The following is a 12,635-nucleotide window of genomic DNA, read 5'->3' on the forward strand; positions in this document are numbered from 1 at the left end:
AGTACGAAACGGAATTTGAAGAAGGAAGTGAGCACGAAAGCGAACCCGATAACACCATGGGGACATTGCAAACATACCCATGGGTGAGTACAAGAGAAGGATGCGTGAGGATACCAGGCCGGGACTCGTGCAACCCGCGATTCCAACAACTGCCAACTTTGAATTGAAAGGTCACATACTCGCCCAACTCAAGGACATCCCATTCTACGGGAAAGATCATGAAGACGCATACAAGCATATCGACGAGGTCAACGACATAGCCGACTACTTCAATATTCCTAATGTTCCTCGCAATATTGTCTTGCTCCGTATGCTACCAGTCACATTCAAGGGCACCACGAAAGATTGGCTGAAATCACTCCCTCTAGGATCCATCACCACATGGGCCAAAATGCGTGAATAATTTATTGATCAATTTTGCCCTCCCTCAAAAATAACAAAGTTGAAGAAAGCCATTGCAAATTTCGAGCAACAAGCAGGCGAGTCACTCTATGAGGCATGGGAAAGATACAAAGGCTTGTTGAGGAACTGCCCCCACAATGATTTAAACATTCAGCAAGAAGTCTCCATTTTCTATGATGGAGTGAACGTGACAACTAGGCAGCTCCTTGACTCCCAAGGACCACTGACGAAGAAAGCACTCGCGGTAATAAAGGCACTAATTGAAGAATTCTCTAAGCACTCTAGAGAATATCATAGCGCAAGAAATGACTCAACTCGAGGGACGTTGAACTCAGTTTATGATAATATGGCAGCGGTGATGGCTAAATTGGACAGTTTGGACCAAATAATGACAAAGATGGATCAATCCATCCATGCCATCCGGGTGGGATGTGAGAATTGTAGCGGGACTCAACTTACTAAAGAATGTGATCTAGACGAGCATGGGAACCAGAAAGTGCAAGTGTGTTACTCTAGTGGCGATAGATATGATGAGGATTGGTGAAAACCGAAAAAGGAGTGGCTACCATACGATGAGTACAAGAAGAAAAAGGAGGAGAAATATAGGATGAAGACAAGAGGGTTCTATAAAAAGGAGGAGCCGGTGCAAGAAAAGAAAATGGACTTTGAAGATATGCTCACAAGATTTGCAGCCGCATCCGATAAAAGACACAACGAAACCGATGCTGCAATAAGAGAACAACAAGCCTTGATGAAAAAGAGACAAGCATTGATGAGAAATCAGCAGGCCTCTATCCTAAACATTGAAAAACAGTTAGGCCAACTTGCACTACAAATCAACAAAAGAGCATCGAGTGGGCTTCCAAGTAATACCGAGAAAAATCCAAGAGGCGCCCAAATCAACATTGTGACGAATAGGAGTGGAAAGATCATTACTCCTCTTACCCCAATCCAGAATGAAGATCATCAATAGGTGCATGAGGAAGAGAAAGAAAACCCACAATTGCAAATAGTTGACGCAACTCGTCGAGTTCCAGACTTGAAGTCGACGAGTCCACGGTCTGAACAGAAAAATACTCCTCCTTTGAAACCGTATCAACCTCCCTTGCCATTTCCAGGCCGAGCTAGACAAGAGAAGCAGAATGAAGATGATCAAAAGTTCCTGGAACACATCAAATCCCTCCAAATCAATATTCCTTTCATAGAAGCGGTTGCACAAATGCCTAAGTACGCAAAATTCTTGAAGAACTACTCACAAATAGGAAGAAGCTAGAAGAGGTGTCCAAGGTGGTGCTTGATGAAAAATGTTCAGCCGCAATGTTGAACAAATTGCCAAAGAAGATGGGAGACTCGGTTAGTTTGACCTTGCCTTACCAATTCGGGAACTTAGCTCCTAGGTATGCCTTAGCTTATTCGGGGGCAAGTGTTAACCTTATGCCATACTCATTCTTTAAGAAATTAGATCTTCCGGAGCCGAGACCGATTCGAATGGAAATTCATTTGGAAAACAAAACGGTAACATTTCTAAGGGGGATATGTGAAGACTTATTGGTGAAAGTTGAAAGATTTGTATTTCCTGCGGATTTCATAGTGCTCGATATAGAAGAAGACCATCAAGTGCCTATCATTCTTGGAAGACCATTCTTAAATACCGCAAGCGCCATTGTAGACATGAGAGAATCCAAACTTACCCTTCGGGTGGGAGACGATTCAGTTACATTTGGAGTAGATCGAGCCATGAAGCATTCCAAATTTAGTGATGACATGGCCTTCTCGGTGGACTTTATGGAAGAACTATTAGAAGAATGGAAAGAAGACAAGTCAAGCGAGTCCACCAATGTCGTTGAAGACAACTTTGATGCTGAAAGAGACCTAAAGGAGCTAGAAAGACTGCTTGAAGAATCTGAATACGAAGAATTAATCAGAAGTGCTGAAAATACGACTCGTCGAGTTGAAGACACTAACTCGACGAGTCCGTGTGAAGAATCGCGATCAGACGGGAATTTTGGCCTGAACTCGACGAGTCCCCTCTCTGTACTCAACGTGTTCAGCGTACAAAACACAAATTTAGAGCTGAAAACATTGCCTGGACATTTAGAATATGCATTTCTAGAAGAATGTGAACAAAAACCCGTAATTATAGCTTCTGACCTCACCAAATCTGAAAAAGAAGAGTGAGTCCAAATCTTGAAGAAGAGAAACAATGTCATTGCATGAAAAATCACCGATATTAAAGGAATAAGTCCTTCTTATTGTTCTCATAAGATAAATCTTGAAGAATGTGCAAAGCCGGTAGTGCAACATCAAAGGCGTCTAAACCCAAACATGCAAGAGGTGGTCAAGAAGGAGGTTGTCAAGCTCTTGGATGTCGGGATCATATTCGATTTTTGATAGTCTATGGGTTAGTCTCGTTCAAGTGGTTCCAAAGAAAGGAGGGATGACGGTCGTGGCAAACGAGAAGAACGAGCTCATACCTACACGAACGGTAACCGGTTGGCGGGTGTGCATCAATTACCGAAAGCTAAAGGATGCCACTTGCAAAGACCACTTCCCTCTTCCTTTTATTGATCAAATGCTTGAACGATTATCTAGCCATAGCTATTATTGCTTTTTAGATGGATTTTCAGGTTACTTCGAAATTCCAATTAACCCAATTGATCAAGAGAAGACTACTTTCACTTGTCCCAGTGGAACATTTGCTTATCGACGCATGCCTTTTGGGTTTTGCAATGCGCCGGCAACCTTTCAACGATGCATGACGACAATATTCCACGACATGGTGGAAAAGTTTATGGAAGTATTTATGGATGATTTTTCTGTCTTTGGCTCTTCTTTTCGTGATTGTCTTACTAACCTTGACTTGATGCTTGCTAAGTGTGAAAAGACCAATTTGGTCTTAAATTGGGAAAAGTGTCATTTTATGGTGAAAGAAGGCATTGTTTTAGGCCATAAAGTATCCAAAGCGGGGATAGAAGTGGATCGGGAAAAAATAGATACAAATGCTAAATTACCCCCACCGACTAATGTGAAGGGCGTTAGGAGTTTCTTGGGTCATGCGGGTTTTTACCACCGCTTCATTAAAGATTTTTCTAAAATAACTAGACTTTTAATTCAATTGCTTTTGAAAGATGCACCTTTTAATTTTTCTAAAGAATGTTTAGTTGCTTTTGAAATTTTGAAAGAAAAATTAACTAATGCCCCGATCATTATCGCCCCCAATTGGAATTTACCATTTGAGCTAATTGTTGGGTTTTTATATACTCTAGCATCCCTATGATGCACATACAACCCTAATACTTTGGATCTAAGTTTTCTCTAGTTATACATGCAATAAAATTTATCCAAAGCATGAAGCCTACAACTAGCATACAATTTGATAATTTGATACATAAAATCAAGTTAGATGAATACCTCTATATTGTAGCTTGTAGAATTTGGCCTTTCAAGAGCTTAGCACCCCAAGTGTGATGCCTCAAACAAGTCACAAACACCATGAACAATTGGAGGATAATGAGACAGAGGTCATGAAGCACTAAAATCGGCTAGGGTTCAACTAGGAATCATTCAACCAATTTTAGGTGCATTAGGGGTTACATTTATAGTGTGGAATTCCTAGGGTTTCAACTTTTAAAAACTAATTCACTTCCTTGGGCCTAGAATCCAATAATCCATATGATAAGCCATTTATACTAACTCTTAGTCAATTCTAATCAACATGGATCATTAGCCCAAACTATATGTATTACTGATTTACCTAATCAGTCCCCGTTAATTTAATTAGTCTCTTTTGATCACTAAATTAATTCCAAATTAATTCTTGATCAATACTATTTAAATAATATGATTTCTCAATTTAATATATTACACTTATAATATATTAATAAATCACAAATAACCTCTTTCTCAAATATCCATCCTATCAGATTGTTCTGGTGAAGGCAACCCGAAATAAACCATGCTACTCTCGGGTCAAGTACATACCAATTATAGTTATGGGCTTAGACACCTAATCTAACAGTCTCCCACTTAGATAAGTCTAATAACTATAACTGCGGATACGATTTCAAAACCCGACTAGCAATCGTAGCTCTCAAAAAGCCGTTGTCAAACTCTGACGCGTCCATTAGATAAGGGATCATATATTCCTCCATTCTAGATATCGTATGGACATGATACATGGATTATAATCATTCTCTCTATACATGTGTTGTTTCTCGATTTCCGATTTATGACGACTAACTAATTGAACAAATCATATCAGTCCAGGCCTGGCCAAGCGCTTAGGGTTGTCATCACTAAATCATCGAGGGGCCCACATATATCGCTTTTATCCCTCTTAGGGTAAAAGGAACGGATAAACTTCGACTCATATGCTTGCTCTATTTACTCATCATATCACACACAACAATATGTTTTATAACAGCAAGTTACTGGTGCGTTTACATATCATCAATGTGCATCCGACTTGTAAACTGCAACTATATGTCTCCGTTTCAAGAATATAAGATATTATCGTCTCACAATCACTCGTGATGAAATCCATGAAGTGATTCAGATGAGCGTGGGTTTAATCCAATACTCAAATCTTATTACAGGAGTACTCATGAACACTGCAACAAACTTGTGCTATGTCTAAACACTTTAGACAATATATAGATGGATTCATGACAGTCTTACCTCAATACCTACTTCCAAATTATGATCGAATGTGGATAGTTTGAATAATATTATTATTCGGGAAGTCAAAACATGCGAAGTGAAACACAAGAATAATCTAATCCAATACGGTCTCAAAACTTTTGAATATAAATAAAACACCTTTTATTTAAACACCATATTGATTACACATTATTCATTGTATAATGTTTCGATTAATCAACTTAATACTTGAACTAAAACAATAGTTATCCCATGCTCCAAGCATGCACACTATGTTTATATATGGTCCTTACTTTGTGAAATAAATCAATTGAAAACATTTCAATGATGCTCATTTCACAATTCCAAATCCTTATTACTTAGTGTAAGAATACCTAATTCTTGCCACTATAAGAATATGTTAGATTCAAAACTATCATGCAATGTATCTTTTGTAATATCGAGGTACCAAAGTCAAAGAGACTTTGCCAACGATATTACAAAACTTTCCACTGGAGATTGATAACAAAACAATTCCAAGGAAGCGAAGTCTCAAATTCAAAGTATATTCTTTTGAACATCCTTCTTGCATAAAGGTTTATAACCTACACATAGATTCTTAATATCCAACTCCCATTATGAAAACATTTCCATATTTGCCATATGACAATGCATTATTAATAAAATTTGTCTATTCATAATAATGTCAATATGGTCCATCCATTACTATACCTCCAACTGTCCTTAAGCAACCAATCCTTAGCGAGCCTTAGATTGTCCTTGACAGTTGTTTAACCACTTTAGTCTATCCAGTTCTAGTCCTTTTTCCCTCTTAATGCCCTAGGCATTTGGAAAATTAGAACATGTGAATATTATAATATATGCAATCAATCCTATATCTGAAGCATATGGGACACGATTCATAATGTCTTACATAAAGACATGATACTTGACCAGTCTTTTGTTATAACATTTCCATATATAGAATTTCCAATGTTGAAATATTTCAACATGGTATTCATATATATATATATATATATATATATATATATATATATATATATATATATATATATGTATGTATAAGATCAAGTCAGTCTTACCGTTAGTAGGCCTCATTCACAAAGTCGGTCTATAAGGGGGGGTATAAGGTTTTTGCCTATAAAATGGCAGCTTAATGGGTGTCCACTCTCACCCACCGCTTCCTTGACTGGTGGAGGGTCGTTAGCCGAACGGGTAGGACAAGGACTATAATTCTCATTAAAAATATAATGATAAATATAAAGTAACTAAACCTTTTATAAATACCCAATCTTAGTTACTTTAGGAAAATGTGAATTTTGTGCTAACCCATGAAATTACACTTTGTACCTTACCAAGTATTTAGTGGAGCGTGTGTTGTTAACCGGCACACTAACATGGACTAGTAAGAGTGGAAAATGGTAGCTTAATGTTTATCATAGATTGGTGGAGCGCGTGTGGTTAATCGGCACATCGATTAGGTGATAAAATTAAGTGTACCAAGTTAATTTGCATGGTTATTCACACCTTGTTTTGTGATCCTCGGCATCCCAATCACAAACTTGAAGGGCACAATCGAGATTTAAACATGCCATTGAAAAATTCAATGAATCTCAAAAGAATCTAGGAATTTCAATTCATTTAAAACTTAACAATTTTTGTTTTTCAAGGTGGAAATTGGTGAATCGTCATTCACCAACCTTCAAATATTTTGTAGCTTGGATTACGGCATCCCTCTTCTAAGTTATAAAATATTGTGTTGGGTCCTAGCCTTAATATTTCATTTGGGTGACTTATTAAGGATACTTTATGTAATTTAAACTTTGTCTTTCTTCCTTTCAGATGTCTTCCAACAATGCTTCAGGCTCAAATCCTACTGGCTCCTTTTCTCTCATGAACTTTTGTGGGAGAGTCAATTTTGATGGAACTAATTTCAATGACTGGATTAGAAACATCAGAATGGTCGCACACTATGAGGACAAGGTATATGTCCTTGATAAGGAGCTTAAGGAACTTGATGAGTCGTCTGCTACTCCTCAGGAAATTGCTAATTTTAGGTCACATGAGAAAGATGCCACCAAGGTAGCTTGTATCAAGCTTGTCACTATGGCACCTGAACTCCAAAAGTCCTATGAGGACTTCTACCCTTTTGATATGCACCAGGATCTGATGGAAAGGTACCATCAGAGTGCTCATGAAGAGAGGTATGAAATAATCGCCTCCATGAAAACCACTAAAATAAAGGATGGAGAGTCTATCACAGGCCACCTACAGAAAATGCAAAGATTTGTGGACCGTCTGCTCAAGCTGAATGTAAACTTTGATGAGGAGCTGGCTATAGATATCATTCTACACTCCTTGCCTCCATGTTATGATCAGTTTCGCATGACCTATCATATGAACAAGGAGGAGGTCACCTTGAGCAAGCTTCAGGGACTTTTGAGGACTGCTGAAAGCAACCTCAAAGGGAAAAATGTTGTTTTTACTCCTACCACTGCCCCTGTTCTGGAAATCGGGCAAGGTAAAGGGAAAAAGAGGAAGACCCCTTCGAAGGGTACCAAGGGAAAGTCTCTTGAAGGCACCTCTTCGAGTGGAACCAAAGGTGGTTCTGCCACTCCCTCTTCCAACCCGAATGATGCACAATGCTTCTACTATCAGGAAAAAGGGCACTGGAAGCGAAGCTGCCCCAAGTACTTGCAGGATCTTAAGGATGGGAAAGTGAAACCTACCCATGCAGGTATTTACACTATATTGTCTAATAACTCACCACATACTAATTCTTGGGTCCTTGATATAGGGTGTGGAATTCACATTTGTTCTGATTTGCAGTGACTAAAAAGAAGTGAGGATGTGGAGCACGGGAAGATAAACTTGATCATGGGGAATAGGAAAGTTTCATATGTCACCAAGATTGGAGTTTATTTTTTATTGATTAGTAGTGGATTAGTATTAGATTTGAATAAATGTTGTTACTCGTCTGAAATGGCGAGAAATATTATTTCTTTTCATAGTTTGTACAAACAAGGATTTACTTTTTCATTTGATAATGAATGTGGTGGTATTGATGCTTTTTATAATGGTGTTCTTTATTTTAAAGCATTACCTTGTAATGGTGTATATGAAATTGTGTCGATTGTAGACAACTTAGGAAATAATGTATTGCATATTGATTCTTCCACTAGTTTGGATAAGGCATCCTTGTGGCATTGTCGTCTTTGACATGTCAACAAGAAGCGCATAGGCCAACTCCAGAAGGCTGGGGTCTCGGAGTCATTTGACTTAAAGTCAGATGATAGTTGTGAGTCTTGTTTACTTGGAAAAATGACAAAGTCACCCTTCACTGGTACTTGTGCTAGGGGTGAAGGTTTATTGGACCTCATACACACAGATGTGTGTGGACCCTTCAGAACCGCCACAAGGGATGCTAACCGCTTCTATGTGACTTTTACTGATGATTATAGTAGATATGTCTATGTCTACTTAATCAAGCATAAGTCAGAAATCTTTGAGAAATTCAAAGAGTTTAAACAAGAAGTGGAGAATCAGTTGGGCAGGAAGATAAAGATGTTCCGATCCGATCAAGGTGGTGAGTATCTTAGTATCGAGTTCCTTGACTATCTTAAGGAATGTGGAATTATTTGACAATTGACACCTCCCAGGACACCACAGTTGAATGGTGTGGCTGAGAGGCGCAATCGAACCTTGTTGGACATGGTTCGTTCCATGATGAGTCGAGCTTCGTTACCAATATCATTTTGGGGGTATGCCTTAGAGACTGCCGCCCATATCCTTAATCTAGTCCCTACCAAGAAGGTTGCCAAAACACCTCACGAGATGTGGACTGGGAAAGTTCCCACTTTAGACCATATCAAGATTTGGGGTTGCGAGGCTTTCGTGAGGCGCGAGACTCACGATAAGCTCGAACCTCAAAGTAAGCGGTGTATTTTCATCGACTACCCACAGAAATCCTTCAGTTATCTCTTCTACAGACCCAGTGAGAATGTGGTCTTTATGGAAAGGAGAGGAGTCTTTCGTGAGAGAGAATTCATAAGCCAAGGAAACAATGGGAGGAAAATTGACCTTGAAGAGCTTCAAGAGTCAAGCGGTGAAGGAACCTCAAACCCTAGCAATCAACATGAGGAGGAAACTCCTGTTGAACCAACTGACGAGTCTGTACCTCTGAGGCCTTGTAAGTGTGTACCTTCCCATCCACTTACAAGGCACAACTGACGAGCCAGTAGCGAAGATTAAGTCTATTAGGGTTATGCTAGCCATTGATGCATTTCATGATTATGAAATATGGCAAATGGATGTCAAAACCGCTTTCCTTAATGGAAAGTTGGCTGAAGATGTTTATATGAGTCAGCCAGAGGGTTTTGTCAGTGCAAAGTACCCTGATAGAGTGTGTAAGCTTGAGAAATCCATTTATGGACTAAAACAAGCATCTCGTAGCTGGAATCTTTGTTTTGATGAGAAAGTCAAAGAGTTTGGTTTTTCGAGAAGCGAGGATGAGTCATGTGTATATGTCAGAGCTAGTGTGAGTATAGTTAGCTTTTCGGTACTGTATGTGGATGACATACTACTCATAGGAAATGACATCCCAACCTTGCAGGAGGTTAAGTCCTGGCTTGGGAAGTGTTTCGCTATGAAGGACCTTGGAGAAGCTGCCTATATCCTAGGGATAAGGATATTGAGAGACAGGAGTAAAAGATTAATTGGACTTAGTCAGAACACTTACTTGGACAAGGTGTTGAAGAGGTTCAACATGCATAATTCCAAGAAAGGTGACTTACCGATCCAGCACAATGTCAGACTGAGTAAGACTTAGAGTCCGAGTACAGAGGCCGAGATAGTTTAGATGAGTCGATTACCATATGCTTCCGCTGTTGGCTCGATCATGTATGTTATGACTTGTACTCGCCCTGATGTGGCCTTTGATTTGAGCATGGTCAGCAGATATCAGGGGAACCCTGGCAAAGCCCAGTGGATTGCAGTAAAGAATATTCTCAAGTACATGCGAAGGACTAAGGACTGGGTCCTTAATTTCGGTGGGAGTGATGACTTGAGAGTGATAGGGTATAGTGATGCCATTTTTCAGACCGACAGATATAATTTCCGCTCTCATTCGGGCTGGATTTTTACCCTGAATAGAGGAGCGATTACTTGGAAAAGTTCCAAGCAGGAGACAGTAGCTGATTCGACATGTGAATCAGAGTACATAGCAGAAAGTGAAGCGGCGAAGGAGGCGATATGGCTAAAGAACTTCATTGGAGACCTTGGAGTTGTACCAGCTATAAAGGAGCCTATGGAGATTTTCTGTGACAGCAATAGTGCGGTTGCCTTATCCAAGAAACCGAGAGATCATGGCAGATCCAGACACATTGACAGAAAATATCACTTCATAAGACACAAGATAGAAGAAGGACTCCTCGTGGCAAAGAGGGTATCGTCAGAAGATAACCCAGCATATCCCCTCACGAAGGGACTGACTAGGGTTAAGCATTTGCAGCATGCAAGGAGCATCGGGCTGAAGGACAATATTAGTTTTAATAGTTAGATAGCTATTTATTAATCATGTAAAATGAAATTGACATTTGATGATTAAATAAAAATTGTTATTTGTTTATGAGTAAAGTGTTACTATCTTGTGTCAATCGTTTACTATTGTTTCAACTTTGCATGTTTTGACTTCCAGAATAATTACTTTATTCAAACTCTCCACAGTCAATCATACTTTGGAAGTAGGTATGAATCAAGACTGTCATGAATTGGGCTTGTAGATGTCTAAGGTGTTTAGACATAGCAAATGTTGCTGCAACATTCATGAGTGCTCATAAGTTCTGAGTATTGGATTAAACCCACGCTCACTTGTATCACTTCATGGAATTTATCTCGAGTGATCGTGAGACGGTAATATCATATAAGTATTCAAACCTAGAGATATGAGTTGTTGACTATGAGTTGGTTGTACATTGATTGTACGAAAACGCATCAGTAACTTGATGTTATAAAACGTGCTCTTATGTATGATTCAACAAGTAGTTAGTACAAGCATATGAGTCGAAGTTTATCTGTTCCTTTTAGTCCTTGGAGGATTAAAAGTGATATCTTGGGCCCCTCAATGATTTTGTTTTGACCTATGTGTCGGGCCCGGTCAGAACCAAATTGATGTGTTCAGTTTAGTTCGATGTCAAACAAATCGAAAATTGGGAAACAAACTGCTGGACAATAAGTACGACGTTGTTCCATGTATTTGTCCGACTGATACCTTGAACAGAGGATTATATGATCACTTATCTGAAATGGCACTTCATAGTTCGACAGAGTTTTAAGAGCTACGATTGCTGGTCGATTCCTGAAGTCATACTTGCAACTATAGTTATCAGACTTATCCAAGTGGGAGACTGTTGGATAAGGTGTCTAAGTCCATAACTATATTTGGTATGTACTTGACCCGAACATGCATGGTCCATTTGGGTTGCACTTCACCGGAACAATTTGTATGGATAGTCTTTTGAGAATAGAATATTTATGATTTATTAATATATTATAAGTTATAATATATTAATATGAAATCATATTATTTAATTAGTATTGATCAAGAATTAATATGGAATTAATTTAGTGATAAAAAAGAAACTAATTAAATATGGACTCTTATATATATAGAATGGGCCAATGTTCGTTTAGGATGGGCTAGGCTTGCATGGAAGTCCATGGATAGTCCATGGAGCTTTTAACCTATGGATCCTATGCAAATGAAATGTCATGGGTATTAGGGTTTACATGGATGTAACCCTAATCCACCATACTATATAAAGAGGTCTTTGGCACTTGAAATTGGCACTAGTGTGTGAGACTTGAAGCATAGCCGATTTTGTGAGCTTAGTATACTCTCTCAAGAACTTCCAAGTTGTTGTGGTGATTTGTGATTCCACTTGAGGCATTCACATTATTGGTTCTAGGCTCTTAAAGCTCCAAGCAATCAACCACAAGAAAAGGTACGTATTTCAATCTAGTTTTTATTGTATAAGATCCTACAATTGCATGCTAGATAGGACAATGCTTTAGAAATCAATTTTGAATGTATAATAGAGAAAACATAGTTACAAAGCATCTAGGGTTGTATGTGCACCTTAAGGTTGTTAGGATGCTCAAAACCCATCAACATGTGCCAAAGGTTGGGTAATCTCAGAGTGACAGATTTGACTCTATTACGCAGCTCTTGTCTGAGTCCAACCATTGTAGGAATAAGTCTGTCAATCGAAGGATTATCTAAGCTTTGTTGCATGTGATTGTATTCATGAGGTGGGTGATTGGCATTATAGGGAGTTCTTCAGCAGCTGATGGCAGGGTGAGGTCGGGAACCTAGGAAAGCCTAGGTATTGCTTCAGTGGGTTTCGTTGCGCTGGTTAGAGACTGTTTAGTGAATGGATTGAGGATGTGACTTAGAGGATTCGGGAGGATTCTTGAGGAAAGTATGGATAGGTGTGGAAGGTAGTATTGGGCCTATACTACTGAAAGCATAGGATCCATACTCGAATCGGGAAGAGTCTTGGAGAATCTAGGAAGCC

The 12,635-nt window shown here is 39.0% G+C and overlaps 1 non-coding gene across 1 annotated transcript; it reads right to left on the minus strand.

Moving 5' to 3' along the window:
* Window positions 1-439: 439 nt before the first annotated feature.
* LOC145118127 (small nucleolar RNA R71) lies at window positions 440-546 on the minus strand. The gene has a single exon (XR_013713107.1). It is a non-coding gene; the product is annotated as a small nucleolar RNA R71 (small nucleolar RNA).
* Window positions 547-12,635: the final 12,089 nt, after the last annotated feature.

Source organism: Lactuca virosa, chromosome 5 (assembly GCF_052849685.1).
Source record: "Lactuca virosa cultivar CGN04683 chromosome 5, Lactuca_virosa_CGN04683_v6, whole genome shotgun sequence".
In the NCBI taxonomy this organism is placed as follows: domain Eukaryota; kingdom Viridiplantae; phylum Streptophyta; class Magnoliopsida; order Asterales; family Asteraceae; genus Lactuca; species Lactuca virosa.